Source organism: Chiloscyllium plagiosum, unplaced genomic scaffold, assembly GCF_037043375.1.
Source record: "Chiloscyllium plagiosum isolate Xiang-an unplaced genomic scaffold, Cpla_swu_hap1 HiC_scaffold_19, whole genome shotgun sequence".
NCBI lineage: Eukaryota > Metazoa > Chordata > Chondrichthyes > Orectolobiformes > Hemiscylliidae > Chiloscyllium > Chiloscyllium plagiosum.
In genome coordinates, this window is record NW_028270157.1 from 58,756,935 (window position 1) to 58,777,989 (window position 21,055).

General features: G+C 43.1%; 1 protein-coding gene across 1 annotated transcript in view; it reads right to left on the reverse strand.

Moving 5' to 3' along the window:
* Window positions 1-19,543, reverse strand: part of LOC122559526 (metabotropic glutamate receptor 8) — a 447,166-nt gene extending 427,623 nt beyond the window's left edge. Inside the window, exon 1 of the mRNA XM_043709129.2 lies at window positions 19,349-19,543. The gene's annotated coding sequence lies outside the window, so the exon portion shown is untranslated. The remainder of the gene's footprint in view (window positions 1-19,348) is intronic.
* Window positions 19,544-21,055: the final 1,512 nt, after the last annotated feature.

Here is a 21,055-nt window from a genome sequence, read left to right on the forward strand (position 1 = left end):
TTCCACACTGTACGGAATCTAATCTAATCAAAGACTGTGTCCTTGAAGGTGTTGAAAACTGTGTATTCCAATGATCGGGACAGGTCCATGGTATTCCAAGGCAGTTGATGGTTGACCAGGCAGAACCTGGATAGGAAGAACTGTCACTGATGACAGGGCCATAATGGCCCTGAAGTCCCAGACTTTACAAATAGAGTGATACTAGTTCAGAATCTCACAATCCTCTCTAATTCTCTTCATGTCTTTACCTGGTAAAGCTCCAACAACCTCCTTGCATTGACTTGTGACTCTCCAAGGCTTTCTCCTGCCAACCTGCTGCAGTCTAACCTGAAATAAGTAATTTTGTAGAATCCATATTCGAAAATGAAAAAGTAATTAAACATTGTTGTAGGTTTACACATGTCAGAAAGCAAGCTAATGTGAGCTCAATTATTTATTAATACTTATTGCATTTGCTTGTTTAAATGAGTTGGGATTTTATTTTGCAGCTTTCAATCTCAGAAGCAATGACAAATTTCATATTGGACATTGCCAGCTTTGTTTTGTAACCTTTCCTTTGATTTTAGCACGTTTGTAATTCACATGATAGTTGGTTCATAAATAAACAATGCCTCACTGGAAGTGACTATGAAAATGTGCTGACAGAAACTGAAGGCAGAAATAACCTAATAACAAAAGGCTAAGACAATACTTTAAACTGTTTGGTTATGTTGACCGAGAAGTTTGAAGATCTGACAATGAGTTGTACCAGACTTGAAATGTCAAATTTGTTTCTCTCTCCACAGATGCTGCCAGACCTCTGAGTTTCTCTAACATTTTGTTTTTATTGCAGTATGACTGAGGACTGGATTTGAGACAAAAAAAACTGCAGATGCTGGAATCCAACAGAGACAGATTGGAGGCTGGAAGAACATAGCAAGCCAGGCAGCATCAGAAGGTGGAGAATTTTACGTTTCGAGTGTAATCCTTCTTCAGGACTGGGGATGGGTGTAGGGGGAGCTGAAGATAAAGGGGGTGGTGGGGGCAGGGTGGTGAAGCGAGGATAGGTGAAGGCAGATGGAGGGTATGACCTGGTTGGTCAATGGGAGCAATTAGATTAGACTACTTACAGTGTGGAAACAGGCCCTTTGGCCCAAACTGACCCTCCGAAGAGCAACCCACCCAGATCCATTCCCCTACATTTACCCCTTCAACTAACACTACGGACAATTTAGCATGGCCAATCCACCTAACCTGCACATTTTTGGACTGTGGGAGGAAACCGGAGCACCCGGAGGAAACCCACGCAGACACGGGGAGAATGTGCAAACTCCACACAGATAGTTGCCCGAGGTGGGAATTGAACTCGGGTCCCTGGTGCTATGAGGCAGCAGTGCTAACCACTGTGCCACCGTGCCGCCCCCAGTTGGTGGCTGGGAGGAGTGGAAGGGAGGGTAAAGGTCTGGGAAGGGAGTTGGGGGATGGGAAGGGAGGTTATTTGAATTTGGAGAACTCAATGTTGAGTCCTCTGGGCTATAGGCTGCCCAGGCGGAAGATGAGGTGTTGTTCCTCCAGTTTGCGGTTTGGTTCATTGTGGCAATAGAGGAGGCCAAGGATGGTCATGTCAGAAAGGGAGTGGGAAGGAGAATTCAAATAGGCTGTGACTGGGAAATTCCTTTCTATCCCCCGACTCCCTTCCCATTCCCTCCCCCTCCCTTCCACTCCTCCCAGCCACTACCGGATTCACTTCTCCCATTGACCAACTAGATCATACCCTCTGCCTGTCTTCATCCCTCCCCACTTCACCACCTTGGTCCTGCTACCCCCTTTATTTGCAGCTCCCCCCACACCCAACCCCCGCCCTGAAGAAGGGTGAGACCTGAAACATTGAATTCTCCACCTCCTGATGCTGCCTGGCTTGCTGTGTTCTTCCAGCCTCCTGCTTGTCTACTGAGGATTGGATTTAGCAGGTTTGAATAGGGGTGATTAATGGTGCATTCACAACCTTCACAATAAGGTACAACTCTGCACCAAAACTAAACTTTGGGTTGTAAATTGGGAGTGAGAGCCTGAAGTAGCCCATAAGTAATGGGGCATAAAAGTGATGAAAGTTACAGGTTCACACTGGGTGTTGCGTTCCTGTTGTGCTCTGTGCCACTATTAGATCAGACCCTGAACTCAAATTCTAATGCTGGCAATGTTACTCCATAAACTTCATTACAACAGTGTCTTGTTGAGAGGCCAGCACCGAAAAAGAAATGAAGGCTATGAAATTTCTGTACTTACCCATCTTCATGCTCCAGTTCGGACATATACCTTTCCATGGGACCTGGTAAGACACATAGCTGGATTTTCACTGAGTGCTTTACACACCATAAATGAGCAGGAGCAGGTGGCAGAGACCAAGACAGCCATGAGAAGTTTATGTAAGAGGACATACGATGTTCCAGGCTTTACTGGTTGGTGCTGACCTCAGGGGCCATCAACAAAGTAGATGCTGCTAGAACGGCAGCAATGTGAGATGTACTGGCAGGCTGTTCAGCATGACCCTCCATACTTAGAGAAAAAGATTGTAGGAGTCTATCTCATGCGTTAGTGCCATTATGTAGCAGTCCCTTGCAATGATGTCCAAATGCATGGAAAGAGTACAGGGAGCATGAAACACAGCAGTCAAATGAGTATAATGAATGACAACATAATTACAATTTCTGATACTCTGAAATCTATTTCTCACCCATTAGCCATCTCCCCTGTCAATGTTCTAAACACAATCTCCTGCCTAAATGGTCAAGTTTGACTTTGTACAGGTGCAGAGTAATCTTTAGTAGAGCCCTCACAAGCCCCTAAACCTAGAGAGTGTCAGCTGAGAGAGGTGATCTGAACAGCTTGTTCAACGGAAGGCCTGGGAGTAGGATAAAAAGAAGAGTAAAAGTTTGCAACAGGATAAAGGTGTATTTCATAATGTTAGCTTGTTAAATATCTGTTTAATGTTTGAGTCACAAGGAACTTACTTGATTGCAATGTTCTCCCATCTTACACACATTTGTCTGTGGCATTTTCTCATTTGTGACAAATGAGAAAATCTGAAACTGAGCAATGGATTGCTGTCAAAAGGATGCTCTGTTCATTGCAGGACTGCTTCATGTTGGAGTAAGGGACAAGTGGGTTCAGCCAGACAGTGTACTAGTACAAATGAAACAAATTGTACAATTATGATAGCAATCCATGCTGCATAGGTAGCAATGACTGTTGATGTCACAATCTCATCATGTTATTCTCTACTTCCTTGTCCTCCTTCTCCTCCTCCTATACCCACTCATTCTCCAGAAGCATTGTCCTCGGTGCCTTATTCCTGCTCAGCTCCAAACCTCAGCACAAAACATTACAAATCATTCTCAAGATCCTGGCATATTGAGACTCACCTTCAGATGTGTTGAGGACCCGAAACATACCTCCAGCATCCGATTGTTTGTTCAATTACATTTCTCTCCTTCATATGGCTTTGATTTTAGCACTCTTGTCTCTCATTGCTTGGGGTCCTCTTGGATGTTATTGGCCACACTTTAATTGGGTGACCCTTTTCCTTTCAGTCAGTCTGTTCTGAGGACTGACAGGTTCAGGGAGGGTGTACTGATGTAGGATGAATGTGGCTCCTTGGGAATATTGCACACACACACCAATATAGCAATCTTTTTGTGGTTTACTGACCTGTTTCACCTTGATAGAATCGGTCTTTACATTTCTCAAATATTCCTGGATTGTTGTCACATGTCTGCAGTTGATGACAGCCTGTACCTATGGGAAACCAGGTAAAGCTGCAAATTTGAGCATCTGCTCACTACAATTAGCATAATTGATGACAAAATATACTAATTGCCTGCCTGGCAATCGTGGCATTAGTTATTAATGTGGGCAACTGACTTGGAAATCCTGAAATTCTCTCCTGAAGATGCCTGGAAGGAAGCAAAGACATCGTGGGCAGTGATCACAAGAACAACACGGCATCCAACAGGCTATGAGGGCAGAGCACCAACATTACTGGCCTAGTAAGTCAGAGGATAGAGGAAAGTGAGGACTGCAGATGCTGGAGATCAGAGATGAAAAGTGTGGTGCTGGAAAAGCACAGCAGGTCAGGCAGCAACTGAAGAGCCAGAGAATCAACATTTCGGGCATAAGCCCTTCATCATTCCTGACCTGCTGTGCTTTTTCCAGCACCACACTTTTCGACTACTCGTTCAGTAAATGCTCTGTGCATTCAACTCCTGCCACAGCAACTGATTAAATTTGAATTAAATTAAGAAATCTAGAAAATAAAGACAGTTCTAGTAATGGTGATCATTTAAGTATCATTAATTGTTGTGAAAACCATCTGGTTTACGAATATACCTCAGGGAAGCAAATCTGCTGCCATTAGCTGGCCTGGTCTCCTGTGACTTCAAGCCCATCTGCTTTCTGAAATGGCGTGGGAAGCCATTTAGTTGAAGAGCAATTAGGGATGGGCAACATTTCACATTTACTCTTGTGAGTGAGTTCAGAACGAGGGGACGTTGTTTCAGAATTAGGGATTGCCATTTTCGGGCAGAGATGAGGGGATATTTTCCCTCTCTGAGGATTCTGTGGTTTCGGAATTCTCTAAGTCAGAAGATGGGGGAAGCAGGCTCAACGAAGGTTTTTAAAGTGAAGGGAGATAGATTCTTGACAAAAAAGCAAAAAGGACTGCAGAAGCTGAAAACCTGAACAAAAACAGAAATTACTGGAAATTCTCAGCAGGACTGGCAGAATCTGTGGATAGAAATCAGAGTTAACTAAAGTCCAGTGACCCATTTTCAGAACTGATGGTAGCTAGGAAAAGGTTGGTTTTTTTATAAACAATAGATGGATTGGGGTTGGGGGGGCAAGTAAATGATAGGTGGAGGTGGAGTACAAAGAGAGAGAAACACAGTTTAGACAAAGGCGTGGTAAAAGGTCAGTTTGGGGAAATGAAAAGCCATTAATGAGGACAATCAGAGGCTGACAATGGATAGTGTGTGGTAGCAGTCCATGTCATGTCAAGGCCTGATGTGTGGGAGTGGGGAAAGGTGCTCAAACCCTAAAATTGTTGACCTTAACATTAAGTCAAAAAGGCTGCAAGGTCCCAAAGTGCAAAAGAAGATGCTGTTCTTCCACCTTGCACTGAGCTTCACTGGAGTGCTGCAGCAAGCCCGAGACAGAGGTGTTGGCCAGGGAACAATTTCTGTAGATAGATTCTTATTTGGTAAGAGAATTGAAGGCTATCAGGGACCGATGGCAATGTGGTGTTTGGAACACACACAGATCAGTCATGATCTTACTGAATAACAGAGTAAGCTCAAGTGGCTGAGTGTCCCGCTTCTAATTTGTGTGTATGCCCTTATGTAACTAATGGCCTTGCCAGTGATGCCCATGTCCTATGTAAAAACGAAAAGAAAAGCAGAGTACAAACGTCAACCATGACCTGATGAGATACCCTGAGCCTCTTGATCAGATATGGCTGAGAAACTGATCCTTTCCCTAAAAGACCTTCCGTTAAGGCATCCCCTCCTTTGAGTCACACCGCTCTGAGTTCATTCCCCCTCCTGAGAAGCAGCAGGTCTAAGCACAAATCCACTCCTGTTCCCCGTGTTGCTGCTGAGGTCTTGCTGCCTCTTTGTACCTTGGCCCTCATCAGATTAGTTCCAAGACAAAGCAGCCCAAGGGACATTGACACACCCATCCATAACAAATGTCAGAAGTCACACGACACCAGGTTATAGTCCTGACTTCACCTGACGAAGGAGCAGCGCTCCAAAAGCTTGTGATTTCAAATAAACCTATTGGACTATAACTAGTGTCATGTGACTTCTGATTTTGTTCCCCTCCCTCACAGTCCCATACTGATACCTCCACACTATAACAAATGGGAAGTGGAGATCAGAAGCACAGACCTCCAGTCATGAAAATGACCTCTCAGCCAGCAAAACTATACTCAGAACAAGTGTTGTGAGCAAAGGGTTTTCACTTTGGCAAGGAACCAGGCATAAGTTTGCAGTACTTAAGGATTCCCCCAGCCCCCGCTCCCAACATTACTTTGACTTTTTCAATTGCCACTAAATTCTCACTTTGTTTATGTGGTGAAGTTCCAAAAAAACCACAAAGACCCAGTACATCCACAGCCAAAGTATTGAATCAAATTAGCTTTATTGTCACATGTACTCAAATGAGTACAGTGAAAAGTTTTCAAGTTACCACTTACAGCGTTATCTTTTAGTACAAGGTATCTAGGTACAGATTCTTCAGTACTGTCAATAAATAGCTAAAGTTGCAATTACTTACATCAAATATCTAAATTGGCAAAACCCCCATTCCTGAGGGGATTACTTGCGCACAGCCAACCTCCTACAGTTAAATAACATGCTGAAGCAGAGCTCCTAACGCTGTTAATTTCAATACTCTGATCCGTCCCCACTGCTTTCAAAATCCCAAGTTCTCAAGCTCACTCATGTTTCAGTTTTGAAAGTAAAACTCCCCCTTCTGTGCCTCAGAAATAATTATTTTCAATCTGATTGAAGAGACACACAGTTGCTTGCCATTTTCATGCAGGCTCGTGATTCCTGACACAATATTGAGGCCATTTAGCCTAGCTGGTTGCTCTGCAATGCAGAACAACACCAACAACATGGGTTCAATTCCCACACTGGCTGAGATCTCCATGAAGGTCACACTTCCTCAACCTCACTCCTGGTCTCAGGCAACGTGATCCTCAGGTGAAACCAACACCAGTCATCTCTCTCTCTACTGAGAGACGAAGACTAGGGTGACTTTAAATTTACACAATACAAGGTGTTTGGCATAACTGGCTTTAGACTAGCCTCAAGTTCCAATGCAAATTCCATAGAAAGCCAGTAGGTGTAATAAAGACTGATGCCTTTATTTTTAATTGCTGAGCACAGAATATAGATTAGATTAGATTTCCTACAGCATGGAAACAGTCCCTTTGGCCAAACCAGTCCACAACGACCCTCCGAAGAGTAACCCACCCAGACCCATTTCCCTCTGACTAACGTACCTAACATTATGGGCAATTTAGCATGGCCAATTCACCCGGCCTGCACATCTTTGGAAACCGGATCACCTGGAGGGGACCCGCACAGACATGGGGAGAATGTGCAAATTCCACACAGACAGTCACCCGAAGCTGGAATCGAACCTGGCACCCTGGTGCTGTGAGGCAGCAGTGCTAACCACTGAGCTACCATGCTGCCCTTAAGCCATTGTGTTGCCCTTAGACCAGATACAGTATTTCATGGTCCTTAATAAATTTTAATTTATTTTTCACCTACTTGCGTAGCCTTGTATTTAACCTATTCAGTGTAATATAACTACACTGGAAGCCTTGCAATTTATCTATTGATCAACTTGCTGCTTCTTTCTGTTTTCTGTTGATGATATATATCTTCTGCAGTAGTGGCATCTAACATTATCTTACAGAACTCGTCACTTACTTTTACTTAGCTTCATCAGAATGATTGGAAACTCATGTGATTTTAATGCTTCTTTACTGAGATCGATGGAGTATATATCCAAAACTCCAGCTAAAGGCCAAAATTGTGTTCCTGAATTCTTCAAAAACCATATGATGTGATTGAGCTCCTCATCACTCAGAATTAAGCCAAGCACTTTGCGGTCTGACTGAATTTGTAGCAATCAAAAATCGTTTTCATCACTGTAGCCTCCAGTTATGGTTGACCAGCTATCAGCTTCTGAAAAGTAAGGCTGCCTCACCGAAAGTCATCTTTTCCTCTGGCCTGATCAGAATCTGCACTTGCTGCTTTATGTGGCACATTTGTTTCGGTGACATCAAATCTGCAACTTACCCAGACAGATTTTACATTGTCATTAACCTCCAGAAAATGTTACATTCTATTTCAAAATTAATACATTTAAAATGTGCAAGGTCAATGGTTTATAAACCAATCAAGAAGGCCATTATCCAAGTGTCACTATCTGTCAGTGGCAACATTGTTATGTTCCGATTTGTCATATAGGCCCTGGGCTGACAGTCTGAGGCACCCATTGAACTTTCGAAGGATGTCTGGTAAGCTATATATAAATGTTTCACACAGTTATGTTTGTAGCATATGTACAAACACAGCATTGTCTACAGTTACAGCTTCCCTCTTTGTTTTGATAGATCGAATAATAAATATTTTAAAATCACACATTTTAAAAATTGCATGTGGCACTGCATCTGTTACAGGTTATTATATTTAATTCACCTCAAAGACACCTGTGTTTCCTAATGCCCACTCTCTCCCTATTTATTCCATCTCTCACATTTCAAAATGATCCCACCCTTGCACAATTATAAAAGCTGACTCCTGCTAAACTGAAGATTCGCTACATCCATTTTTAATAAAAGAATTAACAGGAGATGTGTGATATTAATTATTAGAAACATGATATTGGACCAAGTCCAAAGTTAAGTGACTGAGGTAATTTTAAAACATGTAAATTAATAGGACCCATTATCTTTTAAGGTGGGATATGGAATATTTAATTTAAAACACACTTCTCTACTAATGGAATACACATCCTGAATAAGAGTATTATGTAATTGTAGTCCTTTTGTTAGATGAGTGTTCTGTGCTGTGTTGTAGATCATCACCTTCACAGAAGGAACCTGAATGCTATGCATAAATTTACCAAATGTGCAATTATTGCAGATTGCTCCTGATTGGCAGACTTTCCTTCAGGCATACGACACTAATAACCTAGTGTGCTAGTGTGTCCTGTAATCTAGCTGAAACATGAATTAACAAATCAATAGTTCACCTGCAACTTGAAATAAGAGCTCAAATATTCCAAATGCTGTTTAAATTCTGTCAACAAAGGCTTTCCAAAGAGCCAGAACTTGCTCAAGGTACAAGTGACCTGTGATACTACACTTCAGTATTGATGACAAAGAACAATCCTGTGACTGGGAATGTTTAAAGAAATGCATGTCTAGTTCAATAAACATTAATCATTTTGTAGTTTTAAGAGTATTTCACACAATGCTTACACTGCCACCTAAAGCCTCAATTTAGAGCAAAACATAATGTAGAGGTGCTGGTGTTGGACTGGAGTGGACAAAGTCAGAAGTCACACCAGGTTATAGTCCAACAGGTTTGTTTGAAATCACCACCTCTTGGAGGGCAACTCCTTGACGAAGGAGCCGCACTCTGAAAGCTTGTGATTTCAATAAAGCTGTTGGACTATAATCTGGTGGTACGTGACTTCTGACTTTTTTAAGATTCCCTACAGTGTGGAAACAGGCCTTTCGGTCCAACAAGACCACACTGACCCTCCAAAGAGTAACCCACCCAGAACCATTTCCCTCTGACTAGTGCACCTAACATTATGGGCAATTTAGCATGGCCAATTCACCTGACCTGCACATCTTTGAACTGCAGAGGAGGGAACCAGAGCACCTGTAAACATAGGTAAATTCCAACCCGGAAACTCACGCAGACACAGGGAGAATGTGCAAACTCCACACAGACAGTCACCCGAGGCTGGAATCGAACCTAGGACCCTGGTGCTATGAGTCGGCAGTGCTAACCATTGTGCCACCCCATAGAGTAAATTAAGCAACTGAAATGACTTGAAACACATTTCTCACACTTACCTGAAATAAAGTTAACTTATAGTGGAAGCTATTCTTACTCAAGGTATTTATTCTTATTGTTAGAAGTAGCAATCATGTGGAAGTCTTGCACATTACTAGTGGAAATGTACAAGAGAATGCTAAGAGGAGCTTTGATAGAAGTGTTCAAAATTATGAATAGTTTTGATGGAGAATATGAGGAGAAACTGTTACCAGTAACACGAAAGGTGACAGGTAAGTAGGGAATGCAAACTTAAAGTACCAAAGGACATGAGGAAGCATTTTTATACATTGCTAAGTTGTTGTAAGGGAGTTATTGCAGTGAAAGGGAAGCCCCCATAAGCAGATTCAATAGCAACCCCTGGAAGAGAAATATATGAAAACTTAAAAGGAATATTTTACAGGACTATGAAGCAAAGCAAGGGAATGGAGTCAATTTTAAAGTTCTGTACAACGCAAATACAGTTGAGATGGTCTGAATAACCATCTTGTGCATTGTAGCAATCTATGCTTCTTAAAAGTGACAGATTTAAAGAACAAATAATTGAAATATACCCCATGGTGGAGTGGTAATACCTGCTTGGCATAATTTTATAGACCCGAGGAGAGGACTTTCACCTTTACTGCTTAAACATTCAGTATTGACTGAGTTGGGTGGACAACAGAACCCACCAGAACTACCTCATTCATTTGAAAAGAAGTAAATTTCAACAGTTTCAACCATCAGGATGTATTGATATGCAAATTAACCAGATATATTATTTTTCTTTTTACTCACATTAAACTGTGAAATAGTAATATCTATTCAAAAGCATGAGCAGCAAACATTCAAATCAATAATCAGCCTCTTTGTGCCCTAATAATGTCAATCATCTGGAAATGCTGACAGTACAATAAACACTTGGGTGGCACAGTGGTTAGCACTACTGCCTCACAGCGCCAGAGACCCGGGTTCAATTCCCGCCTCAGGCGACTGACTGTGTGGAGTTTGCGCATTCTCCCTGTGTCTGTGTGGGTTTCTTTGGAGTGCTCCGGTTTCCTCCCACAGTCCAAAGATGTGCAGGTCAGGTGAATTGGCTATGCTAAATTGCTTGTAGTGTTAGGTATAGGGTTGTGGGTCGGTGTGGATTTGTTGGGCCGAAGGGCCTGTTTCCACACTGTAAGTAATCTAACTTACACTTGCGTTAATCTGCGGTGGCCTTTCATAATTAATTTACTTTGATGTTGATTTCCTCAAGTTCCTGGGACTCCCTTTCTAGCAGACTATGGGTGTACCTACAGCACATGGACAACAGTGGCTCATCTTCTAAATACATTTAGCAAATGAATGGACAGCAAGTACTGCCATTTTTAATGATATGCATAGCCCATGGACAAATAGATAAAGATAATTAAATAACATTACTTGAAGAATCATAGGCCAGCACCAAAGGTAGCCATTCAGACCACTTTAACGGTCTGCTTTTTGTAGAGTTCTCTAATTAGTCTCACTCCCTTGCTTTGCCCCATAGCCATGTTAAACCTTTTCATGGAAATTTTTATTCAATTCTGTCAAAAGTTAATGAACATCCACATTTGTTCATCTATTACAGCAAATTTCTGAGGATTGTAGTAATGTACAAACATCAATGCTCCTTCCAGCCCCACAATCCTCTGAAATCTCTGGACTCTTCAATTCTGGACTCTTCCACTTTCCTGATTTTCCTTGCTCCACAAGTGGTAACTATGTCTGCAGCTGTCTTTGTCCTAAAGTCTGGAATGTCTTTCCTTAAACCTTCATCCCCTCCCCCACTCACCTATTGTACTCTATGCTACTTTCTCCCCACCCCCACCCTCCTCTCACTTATCTCTCCACCCTTCAGGTTCCCTGCCTGTATTCCTGATGAAGGGCTTTTGCCCAAAACGTCGATTTTACTGTTCCTCGGATGCTGCCTGAACTGCTGTGCTCTTCCAGTACCACTAATCCAGAATCTGGTTTCCGGCATCTGCAGTCATTGTTTTTACCTATATGATAGCAGCAGTACAGATTTGAATTCCAAACAGGAACCCCATTTCGTAAGGAGAAAATTCCAGAAGAAGCAGTCGAATTAATTTTTTTGAAGAAAAGTGAATTTACTACTTCTAGAGTATCACCCCCATTTTCTCAGCAAAACTAGAAAAGGACGATAAATTCAAGCTCGGAGCAGGACAAGGCCATACAACCTACTGTGGGAAATAAGAAATGTAGTTTTCTGCAGGCGATATAGAAATGTAATTGTTGTAAGTGCTAGTGGAGTGTAATTTCTGTAGATGGGGGAGGGGTAAAAACAAGGACTGCAGATGCCCTTCTTCTTTTGTGGTCAGCTACAACACTCCATAGTTATTTCCTAGCTTAAAACTATTTTCTTTAAAACTACTTCTTTAAAAGACCCCCTATATTCATTAAAGTCTTAGTCTTAAGTATACTACATGCTACAAGAATTCCATGACCGTTTGTATAATGTCTCACCCAGTTGAAAGGGTGTTGCCCTGGGAATCCTCAACAATAACTCAGGCCTCCAAGAAATCTCATGACATCAAACAAAACACAGGCAAGTAAACCTTCTACTAATTACCATCTACCATTCTCCCTCAGCTAATGAATCAGTATTACTCCATGTTGAACATCACTTAGAGGAAGTGTTGGCAAGGGCATAGCATGAACTCTGGGAGGGGAACTTTAACATCCATAGAAGACTGAATTAACTGAATTCTGAAGAACATATCTGTTGGACAGGGTGTGCAGCTGGTTGTGAGGGCATCAACAAGAGGGAAGAACCTCACCAATCTACCTATCACAGTTGCATCTATCTATGACAGTATCTGTGCCATTCTTACATTAAGGATACCTAACATGCTGTTGTGCGGCACTGACACTATATTAAAAGGGATAAATTTAACACATACCCCCCTGGTGGCACAAAACTGACCAACTTTGAGGCATTTTGGACCATCTGCAGTAGCTGCAAAATTATATTCAAATACAGCCTGTAACCTTGTGCACTGCCATTCTCCCCCACTTTACCATTGCCACCAAGCCCAGGGATCAACACTGACTCCACAGATAGTGTAGGAGACATACCAAATAAAATATTGTGCACACCTTAAAATGAGGTGAAACGCTAGTGAAGTTATAACGTAGGACTGCACACATGCTGATTGGGCACAGATGTTCGCAGGTAAAGGGACGGCTGGAAAATGGGAAGCCTTCAGAAATGAGATAACGAGAATCCAGAGACAGCATATTGCTGTTAGGGTGAAAGGAAAGGCTGGTAGGTGTAGGGAATGCTGAATGACTAAAGTAATTGAGGGTTTGCTTCAGAAAAAGAAGGAAGCATATGTCAGGTAGACAGGATAGATCGAGTGAATCCTGAGAAGAGTATAAAGGCAGTAGGAGTATACTTAAGAGGGAAATCAGGAGGGCAAAAAGGGGACATGAGATAGCTTTGGCAAATAGAATTAAGGAGAATCCAAGGGTTTTTACAAATACATTAAGGACAAAAGGGTAACTAGGGAGAGAATAGGGCCCCTCAAAGATCAGCAAGGCTACCTTTGTGTGGAGCCGCAGGAGATGGGGCAGATACTAAACGTTGCATCAGTATTTACTTTGGAGAAGGATATGGAAGATACAGAATGTAGGGAAATAGATGATGACATTTTGAAAAATGTCCATATTACAGTGGAGGAAGTGCTGGATGTCTTGAAACACATAAAAGTAAATAAATCCCAGAACCTGATCAGGTGTACCCTAGAACTCTGCGGGAAGCTAGGGAAGTGATTGCTGGACCTCTTACTGAGATATTTGTATCATCGATAGTCACAGGTGAGGTGTTGGAAGACTGGAGGTTGGCTAACGTGGTGTCACTGTTTAAGAAAGGTGGTAAGGACAAGCCAGGGAACTGTAGACCAGTGAGCCTGACGTCAGTGGTGGGAAAGTTATTGGAGGGAATCCTGAGGGACAAGGATGTACATGTATTTGGAAAGGCAAGGACTGATTAGGAATGGTCAACATGGCTTTATACGTGGGAAACCATGTCTCACAAATTGATTAAGTTTTTTGAAGAAGTAACAAAAGGATTCATGAGGGAAGAGTGGTAGATGTGATCTATACGAACTTCAGTAAGGACTTTGACAAGGTTCCCCATGGGAGACTGGTTAGCAAGGTTAGATCTCATGGAATAGAGGGAGAACTAGCCATTTGGATACAGAACTGGCTCAAAGGCAGAAGACAGAGGGTGATGATGGAGGGTAGTTTTTCAGACTGGAGGCCTGTGACCAGTGGAGTGCCACAAGGATCGGTGCTGGGTCCACTACTTTTCACCATTTATATAAATGATTTGGATGGGAGCATAAGAGGTATAGTTAGTAAGTTTGCAGATGACACCAAAATTTGATCTGTAGTGGACAACAAAGAAGGTTACTTCAGATTAAAATGGGATCTTGACCAGATGCGCCAATGGGCTGAGAAGTGGCAGATGGAGTTTAATTTAAATAAATGTGAGGTGCTGCATTTTGGGAAAACAAATCTTAGCAAAACTCATACAATTAATTGTAAGATCCTCCGGAGTGTTGCTGAACAAAAAGACCTGGGAGTGCAGGTTCAAAGCTCCTTGAAAGTGGAGTCGCAGGTAGCTAGGATAGTGAAGTAGGTGTTTGATATGCTTTCCTTCACTGGCCAGAGTACTGAGTACAGGAGTTGGGAGGTCATGTTGTGGCTGTACAAGACATTGGTTAGGCCACTGTTGGAATATTGCATGCAATTCTGGTCTCCTTCCTATCGGAAAGATGTTGTGAAACTTGAAAGGGTTCAGAAAAGATTTACAAGGATGTTGCCAGGGTTGGAGGATTTGAGCTATAGGGATAGATTGAATCGGCTAGGGCTGTTTTCCCTGGAGCGTCGGAGGCTGAGGGGTAACCTTATAGAGGTTTATAAAATAATGAGGGGCATGGATAGGCTAAATAAACATGGTCTTTTCCCTGGGGTGGGGGAGTTCAGAACTAGAGGGCATAGGTTTAGGATGAGAGGGGAAAAGATATAAAAGAGACCTAAGGGGCAATGTTTTCACTCAGAGGGTGGTACGTGTATGGAATGAGCTGCCAGAGGAAGTGGTGAGGACTAGTAGAATTGCAACATTTAAAAGGCATCTGGATGGGTATGTGAATAGGAAGGGATATAGGCCAGGTGCTGGCAGGTTGGACTAGATTGGGTTGGGATATCTGGTTGGCATGGATGAGTTGGACCGAGGGGCCTGTTTCCATGCTGTACATCTCTATGACTCTATGACATGCCAAACAGCAGAAGAATGTGATTGATAAAGCCAAACTAAAGGATAATCTTTAAGTTCACCACTCCAACTGCATCCTGTCACAAATGGTGCCAGCCTATTTTTCCACTTATCAACTTCTTCAGAGATGTTATCACATATCTCTGGAGCAGGTGGAACTTGAACATGGTGTCTTTTGGTCCGGGGTAGGGGCATTACCACTGTGTTACAGGAGGGCCCCTAAATTGTATTAGCCAACTGTTCAAGTGAAAATGCTTAATGTTTGATCCATTTTGGTATCTTCCTGAACTCCCCAGCATCAAACATACCAATCTTCAGCTAATTTAATTCATTGTCTGTCATATCAAAACCAACTGAAGGCACTGGACCATTCTCCTTGACCATATTCTGAAAATAGGACTGAAGACCTGAACTCCAGAACCAGCTTTGCCCTCAAGCCTACTGATCCAGTACTGCCACAACACTGGCATCTATCTAAAAATGTGGAAAACTGCATTCATAAAATACAGGACAAATGTAACCTGACTATTTAATATCCCATCAACCTTGTGTTGATCATCAGCAAAGCAATGGAAGAGGTTGTCAACAGCATCATCATTTTGGCAAAAATAACCTGCGTGCTCATATTAAGCTTGTGTTCCTCAAGAGTTCTAAATTCATCACAGCCTTGGTTCAAAATAGGTAAGGAGCTGAAGGCACGAGATGATGTGAGAGTGAGGTTTTGATAGCAAGGCAGTTTCTGATCTAATCCAGCATCAAGAAGTCCTAGCAAAACCTTGAATCAAGAAAATCAAGAGGTAAACTCTCCATTCATTGGAGTCATACTTAGCACAAAGGAAGATGGTTATGATTGTGGAAGGTCAACTATTACAACCCCAGGAAATCACTCCAGGTGTTCCTCAGGTTAATATCCTAAGCCTTCCCTCCATCACAAGGGCAAAATTGGGATGTTTGATGATGATAGCACAAGGTTCAGAGCAATTTGAATTTCTGAAATATGGAAGCAATGTACATCTATATACAAGAAGAATGGAAAACATTCAGGCTTAGGCTGATTAATTGACAAATAACATATACGCCACTTAAGTGCTATGAAATGATCATGTTCAACACAAGAGTCTAAGATTAGATTACTCACAGTGTGAAAACAGGCCCTTCGGCCCAACAAGTCCACACCGACCCGCTGAAGCTCAACCCACCCAAACCCATTCCCCTACACCTAACAATTTAGCATGGCCAATTCATCTAACCTGCACATTTTTGGATTATGGGAGGAAACCCGAGTACCCGGAGGAAACCCACGCAGACATGGGAGAATGTACAAACTCCTCACAGAGAGTCGCCTGAGCTGGGAATTGAACCCAGGTCTCTGGCGCTGTGAGGCAGCAGTGCTAACCACTGTGCCACTGTGCCACCCCATATATAAGCATTTTCCCTTGATATTCAATGACAATACTATTGCTGAAATTGTCACCATTAATAACTTAAGGGTTACTATTGAGCAGAAACTGTGGCAACAAGAACAGGTCAGAACTGAGAATTCTGAGGTGAGTAACTCACCAACTTGACTCTACAAAATGTTCACCTCGATGAGCCACAAATCATGAGTGTTTTGGAACACTCTCTACTTGCCTGAAAGAGTGCTGCTCCAAAACAATTCATTCAGCTTGTCCATCCATGCTAAAGTAGCCTGGTTGATTGATACATCAGTTAATATTTTCAACATTCATTCCTTCCATCACCAGAGCTGACTGGCAGCAATATGTAGTATGCACGGGATGCACTGCGACAACTCTCCAAAACGCTTTGACAGCCTCACTCAAACCTGTGACATCTACCACTTCAAAGGATATGTTTAGCAGGTGCATGGAAACACCACCACTTGCAGTTGCCCCCCAAAACATACATCATTCTTACTTGGAACTATATTGTTACTCCTTATTTGGAACTATATTGGTTAAAATCCAAGAACTCCCTTCCTAATAGCAATGCACACCAGATGGACTGCATTGGTTCAACAGGGAGGTTCAACACCAACTTCTAAACAGCTGTTGGAGCAACAAATATTGGTCCTGCTCATGATACCCAAGCACCATGAAAGAATTTGGACAGGAGGGTTTCAGGTAGTGGCTGGTTGCAAAGCAGTGGGGTCAAGCCATGTATTGTCAATGTGGAAGGCCATCAGCTTTAATTTAGGGGTCCTGAACTTTGAGGCGGCAATGGCCATCATGCAACCCCAGCCCAATTAGAACAACTGTCCATCTTTTCCAATAGGCTTCTGCTCTCATAGCTCCCATCCCCCATCCTGAGCTCTCCTTCTCACTGAGGGACAGTGACAACGTTCAAGCTTCAAAGCTGGGTCACTGTGAGAAAAATTATCGGAAACACAATTTTAATATCTGTGGTGGCGTTAAAGTTTCTGGAGCTATAGGAGATGGGCAGCCTCTTGGATGGCAGCCTCTATTCACTGATAGCTCACTCCCTTCTGAATCTTCAGGTTGTGGGATTTACCAACCTGCCCACCACCCTAGCCCACCCCATCAGCATCTTGAACATAAACTGCAGACTGTCACCTCCCTGCTTTAGGAGAGCTGCAACGTCGGAGATACAATTAGAGCTAAAGTTATCAAAACTGCACCACCCGGTGATGTATTAAGAAAGGTCACACTACTGTTAGAAGTAAGGTAGGGTAGTTTATCAAAGTGTCCTAACCAATACACATCCCTGAGCCAGGTTAAGAGATCATTTAGACTCATAGACTCCCGACAATGTGGAAACAGGTATTGACCCAACAAGTCCACAGGGACCCTTTGAGGAATAACCCACCCAGACCCATTGCCCTGTTACTCTACATTTACACCTGACTAATGCACCTAACCTATACATCTCTGAAAGCTACTGGCAATTTAGGATGGCCAATTCACGTCGCCTGTACATTTTTGGTTTGTGGGAGGAAACCGTAGCAACCAGAGGGAGCACATGGAGACATGGGGAGAAACTCCACACCGAGGCTGGAATCGAACCCAGGTCCAGTGCTAACCACTGAGCTTTTGCCACCCACGCTGCACATTGTTGTTTGTCGGAGCTTGCAGCTGTTATGTGTTTGGAGCTGGTTGGTTTATTGGTCGCAAATGTTTATCAAAGTGCAGGAATTTAGCCTTTTCCTTCACACTTTTCTGTCCTTCATGAATGCAGGCAAAGCAACCAGTCAACAGGTTGGTGCCGCCATGAGTTGGGCAAAATGAAATGGGACAAGTGAACAATTCCCTGAGGATGCAGCCTGACCGAGCTTGGAGTGATGGTTTTCAGAGTCACCCATCAAAACGCAGCCTCGAGTCTTCATGCATGTGCTGTGTGGCGCCACCTACTGTGCTGAAGCAAGTAACAAGAGATGAATACTATTGAACGGAAGCCTCCGAACAGATTCCAACTTGGTAATGATCCCAGGCGCTTTCAGAGTTGGCAGGACAGTGGCGCCTTGGTGGTGTCACATTCCCTCAAGGTTAATATTTTACAAAAAAAAACGTGAGATTGGCTTTACCACATAAGGGTATAGTCAGACCAGCAGTAATATCACAGTCTTTCTGAACTGATGCGTTTGTTCGTTTGTTTAATCCCTGGGTATGGTGTTCAGAGGAACAGGGAGTGAATGGTGCACCCTTCAGAGTCTACGTTGGGCCCACCTTAAATAGAGCCTGCTCCGCGGGATCTCGATCCGCAGGCAATCTGGATAGAAACGTAATCGTGTTAATTCTAGGTAAACCACTCGACAGTGGCGCGTGTGTGCAGCATACTGGAAGAAGGTGGTGTGTCAACTTCATGTAATGAAGCCTGCAACGTGGAGAGCATTTGTGAAGGATGCGCTCCCTAAAACTTGAGATCACAGCTCGCACATCTGAAACAAGACAATAGCTGCCTGCCACTGTTATTCCCAGGGACTGGAAATCACACCCCTGCCCGGATATTAATCAATTGAAAGTTGTTGGGAATCGGAGATGGTTTTTTTGTTTGGCCAGAATTGTAGTGTAAAGCCTGTCTGTTTATCAAAGAAAAAGGTAATCTTCGACTGGGCAGTAACATTTGCATTAAAATTTACGTTTAGTAATTACATGAATGAGAGGTGCTTATGAATTGTTGCATGGCCAATGTGTTAAATCAACCGCACAAAAGCGCGTTGACATTTTGCAGCAATGAAGCACTGAACAGAACATCGAGAGAGCAAGCAGATAGTCATATGGTCAGACTTGGTGCACTTTTCAGAATCCAGGTCTGATTGTTCCTACGTCTGAAATCCGAAAAACACAGCAACTGTAAACAGCGATGTTCAAGTGGGGCGCTACGACCTTATTCCCCATTAGGTGTCAAAAGGACTTAGAAAGTGTCACAGAGTCCGCACAGCCATGAGATGGGTTATTTTTTTTACCTGTTCGCGGATCTGGCTACGCCATTGCTGGATGCGGAGGTGGAGCTGGCCGTGGTGCTGAATCGCCCTCACGCTGCTCGGAGCTGCCCGCCCCCAGCCAGCACACGCCAGGGCCAGCACCTGTCCCCGCAGCCGCTTCGCTGCACTCGGGAACTGTTCCAGCTCGCTTCCCCAAACCCAAGCCACGCTCGAGAGCCGCACATTCGGGGGAACGGAGCCGCACACTCGGTCCCGTTTAACACCCGACCCAACAGAGCAGGAAAGAGAAGGGGGAGGGTCGAGGGAAGAGGTTAAAACACGAGTCTGTTGTAAAAGCACCTCGGTTAAACAGAGACTCCTGGCAACATGCGCTATCATTTCTTGTCAGTGTAGCGTGTCTGTGAAGGGGACAGGAAATGTTTTATTCACCAGAGACAGACACTCAAAGTGATTTATTGCAGGACTGTCCCGATAATACACGAACAACTGCACCCTTAATAAAGTCCAAAATTGGAGTGATTTTATCACGGATGTCGACGTGTTAAACGTGATAAAACATCTTACTATGTATACAGAAAGGAAAATGGTGCCAGAGCTAAGCGCTGTGATTTATTGCAGGACCAGTATGGGGAAACGTAAAGGCAATCATTGTTTAAATGAAAGTGGCGTTCCAATTAATGGAGGAACGTTTCGCCCAACAATCATTAAAGATATTCTGGAATTATGAAAGCGTGACAGGGAAAGGAGGTTAATATGAAATTGATACATCCATCAACGCCAGGCTAGCCATTATTCACATTGCTGAAACTTTGACAATATTAATTCCGCTTGAGGAGACACAACCATTTCTTTCACCATCCATTCAATGTGCAGTTTTGCTCGGAACTTTACACCAAATTTCATGTCTAGGACCTTCTTGATGATTCCAATTATTCCAATTGTATTGAAAACTGTGAAGTAGATTTCTTTTTCATAGCATAAATGAATGCTACAAACGACCCCATTCACTTGCAGCAGGGGGGGGGGTTAATTTCATATGAAATTTCACTGGCAAGTACATCTCGGGAATGATAACTTTGCTCACGGTATTCATAACGGGACCTCAAGAGTGAAGGCAGTACATTCCGTGTTGCATGCTATTGAAAAAAAAATTGAATCCTATTTCAGTTCGAAAAGTCAGCTTGGTTCAGTGGTGACAATCTCGGCACGGAGTCAACAGATTATGTAGTTTCCACACCTGCTCTAGAGATTTGAGCACAGGATCAGTATAGTCACTAACCCAATGCTTCAATATGAGAAGTACAGTCTTTCAGATGAGATGTAAAAAGGAAGCCGGAGGCTCCGTTTGTCCTCTCGGGTGGAAGCGAAAGATTTCATTGCCACTATTGGAATAAGAGCAGGGAAAGCAAATATCCATCAACCAACATAATTAAAACGTATTATCCATTCATTGTCTCATTACTGTTCACGGGGCCCTGCTGTTTACAAATTGGCTGCTGTAGATATTTTTAAAATCAACATGTTCAGACACATTATGACACTTCCGTAGCAGCCTTCTAGCCTAGAGGTAGGGACATTACCATTGTGCCCCAAGAGCCCCAAATCGGCTGGTTAGCAGACACTACACCTCAAAAGTCCTTAACTGGCTGGAAAGCTCTTGGGATTAATCTGGGGATGGGAAAGGCATTCTCTCAATGCAAATTCTTCTTAAATATATACACAAAGACA